This window comes from Pinus tabuliformis, chromosome J (genome assembly GCF_031772625.1).
Source record: "Pinus tabuliformis cultivar Carrire ecotype Pingquan chromosome J, CPIR1, whole genome shotgun sequence".
Lineage (NCBI taxonomy): Eukaryota > Viridiplantae > Streptophyta > Pinopsida > Pinales > Pinaceae > Pinus > Pinus tabuliformis.
Genome location: NC_142295.1, coordinates 1,042,416,304 through 1,042,424,576, shown reverse-complemented (window position 1 = coordinate 1,042,424,576; position 8,273 = coordinate 1,042,416,304).

Genomic DNA, 8,273 nt, shown 5'->3' with positions numbered 1-8,273 from the left:
TCTCAAGAAGTCAAACCCTAGTTTTCACCAAACTATCTCATAAATTTAAAAGCTCACTCATTTATTGTTGTCCTATCTCATCTATTTGTTGTTCCCTAAACCCCATTCCCTCATATAAAATTCCCTAAACATCATTCCCTCATATATTTTCCCCAATTCCCAAACCCTACACTATTCCCAAAACCCTACTCACTCCCTAAATCCCATTCACACTCTTATTCACTCTCACCTATTTACCTATAAAATCTCTTCATACTCATCTTACATTCATTCACCCTATCTCTTCATTCACCACAAGAGAATACAACTATAAAACAATGGAGAAGGACAGTGAATATGAGCTGGAAGAAGAAACCCTTAGTGACAGTTCCAGGGAGAGAGACACACAAGGCAGGAAGCCTCATAAAGGAGGAAAACATATCAGAGAGGAGCCTACCAATTTGAGGGAGCTGCAAGCCTGCCCATTGGCCATTTCTTGTTTTAAACACCAGTCATGTTTTGATTTTTGTGAAATGGTGGAAAGGGTTAAATTTCATCATGAATTAGCAAGGTTGTTTGTGACACATTTGGAGAAAAATGAGGTAAACCTTGTTGGAGTTACATTCACTTTGACACCAACTATTATTTCAGAGGCTACAGGTATTCCAAATGTGGGTGAAAAGTGGAACAAAGGTCAGGACATTGACAGGGTGTACTATGAGCCTTACATCAAGGCTAGATATCATGACAAACTCAAAAGAGTATTAGCCTTTAAATTCTTGGAGGACATGTTTCTCCATTGATTAAGATCATCATTAAGTACTTTACTTGTGAAGGTAGGTTCTCCTGACTATATGCCTACCACATTAGACTTCTGATGCATTTCACTAGGGTGAGAATGATGAATATCCCCTACTTCATGTTCAGAAATATTGAGAATATGGAACTTATTGTAAAGAAGAAACCATATCCCCAGCAGTTATTTAGCATTTACCACTACTCTTTGATTAAAGTCATTGCTTTACAACAGCTAAACCTTCTTAACATGCCATGGGAGACTTTCATTTCTCATGAGATGTTCAAAGGCCCTCAAGTCTTTCCATCAGTGCCTCATGAAGAAGGTGGACCTTCAGGACATGAAAAGGTCCAAGAGACTGAAATCGTTGTAATGCCAATATTTGTAACATTTGAGAGGGGCACTAGGAAACTTTTTTGCAGCTACTAGGTGAGTATTATCTCCACAAGGTGTGGAAGGGGTCTCACCTTCATCTTCAGGCCACAAGCAAATGCTATCTCCACAAGGAGTGGAAAGGGATTTTCCTTCTTCTTCAGCTAAATAGGTATAGGTTGAGCATCACAGCATGGGCAAAGGTAAAGGCAAGAAAAAGATGCATGAGAAGGATCTTAGTGATGGGGAAGAGAGAGATTTTGATCTTCTTGGTCATGAGGAGACACAATGAGTTGATGTCATTGACTTGGATATTCAAGACCCAAAGAATGTTAAAGACATGATCATAAAGGAACAAGAGACTGAGATACAAGCCTTTTCTGAAAACTTAGAGAGGGCTAAGTGGGTCATCAAATATCTAGAGCAAGAAAACAAACAATTAAGAAACAAGCAAGTCCTCATGGAGTTGCAAATGATCAAGGAGAATAGGCAAAAGGCTAAGAAGGCAAAGGTCAATTTGACTTTAATTGAACAAGAGATCGAGAATGATCAGGAAAATTCGCTTGAGATGGTCAACATACACCTTGAAGGGCTGACTGAGAAGGCCAACAGAGACAAGAAGATGCTTCGCCACATGGCCTACCACTACATGACCCAGAGCAAAATATGCAACATAAGGATGAGGAATCTTAAGGTTTGGTTGAGGAAGGTATTAACGAGAAAAAAGGAGAAATACATGTTAAAAATCTTGGTTGAAGCCTCACTATCCCATCAAAGCAATTAATGATAGTGCGTTGTGCCAAATCTCAGCAAGTTTTGACAAATTTTGGTCAAATTCAATTTTTGAAATTGTAAACACAGAAAATTTCCGTAGGTGTGTAGTGCCACTGACGCTACGCTTTTCTCTGGAAGAATTTTTGAAGAAATGGCTTACATATCAGGATTCAGCATGATGAGAACATCAAACCCAGAAAATCTCAGTAATTTTGGAGCAAAACTTTGTTATGAAACCAGCTCACAAAAATATAGAAAATATAGATCAATGCCTTAGAATTCATCCTCTTCGAGGGGGGAACCTCCTTTACATTACATAAATGAACAATTATTGCATCATTCAAATGAAAAAACCTCCTTTCTATATATAGGAGTCTAAGGAGTCACAATATAACCAAGCCAACGTAACAATAATAATATAAAGGCACAGAAATAACAATAGAGGGATTCTATGGGGCACAGTAACAACAATATGAGGAAAATAGGGGCATAACAATATTAATAAGGGATACAACTACAATAGTAATGGGGGAATCATTAGTATTATAGGGACTTAACATGCCCCTCTCCTTCAAAAAAGTGTTGTCCTCAACACTTGAGTAGTTCTGGATGCTTTTGTATAAAATTCTCATCCTCCCATGTGGAATCTTCAGTGCATAAGTTCTTCCACTTGATGAGATACTGCTTCCGGTTCCAGTAAATTTTTTCCTTCCTCATCAAGTTCTGGCAATATTGTTTGAACAGGGAGCTTGTCGCCTATAACCTTCTTTAAACATGAAACATGGAAAACTGGGTGCACTCGAGAAGCAGCAAGAAGCTCCAATTTGTATGCCATAATACCAATCTTTTGCAACACCTTGTACGAACCATAATACTTTGGTGATAATTTATTATCCTTATTAGCTTACTTGAGGGACATTTCTTTATATGGTTGTAGCCGTAGGAATACCTAGTCACCTACATCAAAACTTCTTTCGCTATGATGTTGATCTGCTTGTTGTTTCATTCTATTCTGTGCCAACACAAGGTTATCCTTTAAGAGTTGGAGAACTTGTTGTTGATGCTCGATGTGATGTTTGACTGCTTGAACCTTATAATTTTCTCTTAAATATGATGTGATGGATGGTGGCTGATATCCATAATGTTCCATAAATGGGGTCTTTTTTGTTGCAGTATGGAAGGAAGTGTTATACCACCATTCAGCTAGAGGTAACATGTGACCCATTGTGTCTGTTTATCAGATACAAAGCAACCAAGATAGCCTTCCAAACATTTGTTTACTATCTTAGTTTGCCCATCAAATTGAGGATGATAAGATGAGCTACGAGCTAATTGAGTACCAAGATAGGAAAATAATTATGTCCAAAAAATTCCAGTAAAAATGGGATCTCTATCACTTACAATAATCTTTGGGTTTGCATGTATCTTTTGAATTGTTCCCATAAATGCAATAGAAACTATACTGGCTTTAAGTGGATGTGATAATGTACAAAACTATGCATACTTCGTAAGTCTATCAACTACCACCACGATGACACTCTTTCCCTTTTACTTGGGTAAACCTGTGATAAAATCCATTGAAACATCCTCCCAACGTTGGCTTGGAATCGATAAAGGTTGTAATAGACCTGGTGTCTTAATTGTTTCAGCTTTATTTTGTTGGCAAACAAAACATTCTGCCACAAACTTTTGAATATCTGATTTAAGGCCATCCCAAAAAAATTCCTTCTTAATCCTGTGGTAAGTTTTTAAAAATCCTGAGTGCCCTCCTAAGGGAGAAGCATGCAATTCCAGAAGAATATTTTGTTTGAGTTGGGAATTCTTACATAGGTATAAGCGATCTTTGTACCATAACGAATCATTTTTCCATCTAAATGTATAAGATGTACTGGAATCTTGTTGTGGCTTTCGAATAAGTGCCCACACTTCTTCGTCATTCTTCCATTCCCCCCTTGCTTCGTTTATCCAATCTGGTTGGATAATAGAAATGGCACACAACAATGCTTCCACATCCTCATCCTTTCTTGAGAGTGCATTTGCCACAACATTTTACTTCCCTTTTCTGTAGATGATTTCAAAGTCATAACCCAACATCTTTGTCACTTAATCTTTTTGTTCTACAGAGGGTAATATTTGTTCTAAGAAGTATTTAAGGCTATCATGATTCGTTTTTACCTTGAAGTTCCTTCCCATTAGGTAGGGTCGCCATTTCTTAAGTGCATGTAGTATTGCTAGCATTTCCTTCTCATAAATAGCTTTGTGTAAATACTTTCCCTTGATTGGATGACTTTCAAAAGCAATGGGTCTTTCATCTTGCATTAAAACAACACCAATTCCATTTCGTGAAGCATCACATTCCAAAATAAATGTTTTTGTTAAGTCTAGTGTAGCTAAGAATGGTGCTTGGCACATTGCCTCTTTAAGATGTTCGAAGGCCTTTGTTGCTTCTGGAGACCATGAAAATGAATCTTTCTTCAATCATGTTGTTAGAGGTGCTGCTATTTTCCCATAATTCTTAACGAACTTGCGACAATACCTTGTTAACCCGAGAAATCCTCGAAAATGCTTTATGGATGTGGGGATTTTCTATTCCTTAATGGCTTTAATTTTGCTAGGGTCAACCTTAACTCCTTCATGAGATACAATATGACCTAGATATTCCACCTCTTGTACTCCAAATAAACATTTGGATCTTTTTGCATATAATTGTTTCTCCTCCACTAGTTGTAGCACCGTGTCAAAATGTTCAACATGATCCTTCCAAGACTTGTTGTAGATTAGTATATCATCAAAAAATACTAACACAAATTTTCTAAGGGTTTGAAAATGGAATTCATCAAACCATGAAATGTAGAAGGTGCATTGGTAAGGCCAGAAGGCATGACCAAAAATTCATAGTGATCCTCATGAGTTCTAAATGTTGTTTTCGGAATGTCCTTAGTCTTCATTATGATTTGATGATATCTTGAATGAAGATCCAACTTGGTGAAGTAAATTGATCGATGCAATTCATCCAATAATTCGTCAATGACAGGAATGGGAAACTTATATTTAATAGTGAGCTTGTTGAGCTCCCTATAATCCAGACACATGCGCCATGATCCATCCTTCTTGTGCACCAATACTACTGGAGCAGAGAAAGAACTTTGGCTAGGTTGAATTATACCAGCCTCTAGCATTTCTACAACCATACATTCAATTTCACTCTTTTGGGAATAGGAATATCTGTACGGCCTGATGTTTGGAGGAACACTTCCTGGAATCAAACGAATAGCATGATTGCGATCACAAATAGTAGGGAGACCTTTGAGAGTCTCAAATACCTTGAAATGATTGTCCAAGCTTTTTGGAGATATAGAGAAATATATAATTTCAATGTGGAAACATCTAGTGAACATAATTTTGTAATTACACCTCATTGTTCCTTTTTTAGAAGCATTTTCATACTGTTAGAGCTTATTATCTTTCCTGATTTCCCTACAATGCCCCTTAATTCAATTTCCTTTCCTTCCGCATAAAATTTCATGAAAAGTTCTTGAAAGTTAAAATCTCTTGTACCCAAGGATTGTAGCCATTGAAATCCTAATACGACATCAGCACCTCCCATTGGAATGGAAAGCATTAGGCTATTCAATACATATTCTCCCATGGATAGCTTGATATTATGGCACTTTCCAGAGCAATTTATCATTCCTCCACTTGCAACCATCACTTGACACTCTGGTGCTGGATATAGGAAGCAATTCAATTCTTTTGCTATCTTACAATGAATAAAATTGTGGGTACTTCTTGAATCAATCAACACTATTACCTTGTTCTTCTTGATATGTCCTTCTATCTTGATGGTTTGAGGAGTGGTAATTCTAGCCAATGCATTACAAGATATGATCAGATTCATTTCTTCTTTATCTAGGCTTTGTTCCTGGAGTATATCATCTTCTTTTGACCATTCTTGTTCCTTTTCTTCTTCCTCTTCACAATCTATGTAGAATAATTTCTTCTCAGCACACTTATGACTTTTAGTGTATTTGCTATGACAACTGTAACAAAGCCCTTTTGCTCCTTTTTCTTCCAATTTTTGTGGTGTCAACCTTATAGGTTGTGGAAGGCTAGGGGCAAAAACACTTCCATCTTTATAGTTGTGAGTGGTAGGCTTCCTAGCTGCCATAATTTTGCTTTCCATTTTTCTTGCTAACCTGAATGCCTTCTCCAATCAATCAAGTTCCCAAAGGCGAACATCATGTTGGATATTCTCCTTTAAAGTCCCTATGAACACATCAATCCTATGCTCCTCTGGAATATTTTTACCCTTATGTTCAATTTTTGGAACTCCTCAATGTGCTCCATCATTGAACCCTTTTGTTCGAGACTTATCAATTGGCTAAAAAAGGTGCTTCTTTTTGTATCCTCATAATGTGCTGCCATTTATTCCGTAAAAATTTCCTAAGTGATAATTTGTTTACGAGAGAAAAGCCATTGATACCATACAAATTTATTTGGTTCCAAATATAAAGTTGCAATACGTACCTTTTGTGTGTTTTGCACATTATTGAGATCGAAAAATTGCTCCATCTGTAGTATCCATGTTGCGGGATCCTTGCCATCAAACTTCCTCATATCGATTTTTGGAATATGGTGGGTCTTTGATCCAACATTAGAGTCTATGAAATCATGATTAACATTTCTTTTTTTCTCATCATGAGTTTCCTTTACCACCCTTTCACCATTAGTGACCATTTCTTGTAGCAACTTATTCAAATTTATCTTCAATTCTTCCTTCTTATCATCCATGCCATCCATCTTAGCATCCATGCCAATCATCTTAGATTCCATGTCACTAATCTTAGTTTCCACACCATTCATATTAGCTTCCATGCCATTCATCTTAGCTTCCACACCCTTTATCTCAAATTCCACGCCATTTATCTTAGCTTCTGTTAGCTTTTGTGAGAGTGACATTTTTTGCACTTGGTCTTGTAATTTTGATATATCATGTAGAATTTCTTCCTATTCTTCATGAGTCGTGCTAGAGATTTCAAGTTGTTTACTAGGTGTTTCCATTTTTTTTCTTCTGGGCATCAATTACCGATAATAATTCTTCACTATTCGCTTTGAATTCCTTCAAACTAATTTTTCAAACCAAGATTATGAAAATATAAAAAAAATACACACCTTTTTCACTTTGTAGGCACTTGATATTGAATATGATGTATCTCTGTAATTTTGGATCTTTCAGTTCTGAAATTGTGACCTGCAATAGCCCTCTATGTCCTCTTTCCAATGCCACCAGTGTGATCAAATTTAGATTCTCCAAGGAAGAGTTATGCACAAACTCCCAAGATGACCTTATTATATACCTTTTCAGAAGAGAAAAATTGTATGAGGTGCCACATGTCACTGTTTTGACCTTCGGGTCTAAAAAGTATACACAGGAAACTACAGCCCCTCCTCTTTTTTTAACTTCTTATGAAATTATAATCTTATTCTCAAAACAAAATTTATGATGATTTTTCCAAGGTCACCTATTTGGAATGTAATTCATGAGTCTACAGAAAGACCAACTTCCTCTGATCATATCTTCGCAAATATAGTGCAAAAAGCTCTAAAATTCAGACCCAAGGTTCAACGCAATTTTGTCTCAAATGGATTTTTTTGTTTGCTTCTGAAACATTGCAGAAAAAGAGTTATAGCGAAAATGCCACAATGACCTATTTGGAGCAGTGAAACCCTAGAATCCAAAGCTCTGATACCAAATGTTATGAAACCAGCTCACAAAAATATAGAAAAGATAGATCAATGCCTTAGAATTCAGCCTCTTCGAGGGGGAAGCCTCCTTTAGATTACATAAATGAACAATTCTTGGATGATTCAAATGAAAAAACCTCCTTTCTACATATAGGAGTCTAAGGAGTCACAATATAACGAAGCCTACCTAAAAATAATAATATAAATGCACAAAAATAACAATAGAGGCATTCTATGGGGCACAATAATAACAATATGGGGACCATAGGGGCATAACAGTATTAATAAGGGATACAACTACAATAGTAATGGGGGAATCATTAGTATTATAGGGACCTAACAAAATTGGTCACCGAAAGGTCAAAAAACCATCAAAAAATGACCTCTTTACCTTTTTTTGGACACACAAAAGAAACCTTTGGAGATTTCACCTTTGAGGGGGAAAATGACATCCAAATGCAAAAGTTCAAGATGTTCCAGAAACTAGACAGGAATTCCTTTCCAATGAGCTATCTTGGGCTTAATTTGGCTAAGGTGAAGGCCTCCAAAAGTGGTTGTGAAGCGGCGTTATGCACTTGACCAGTTGCGCTACGCATAAAGCCAGTTT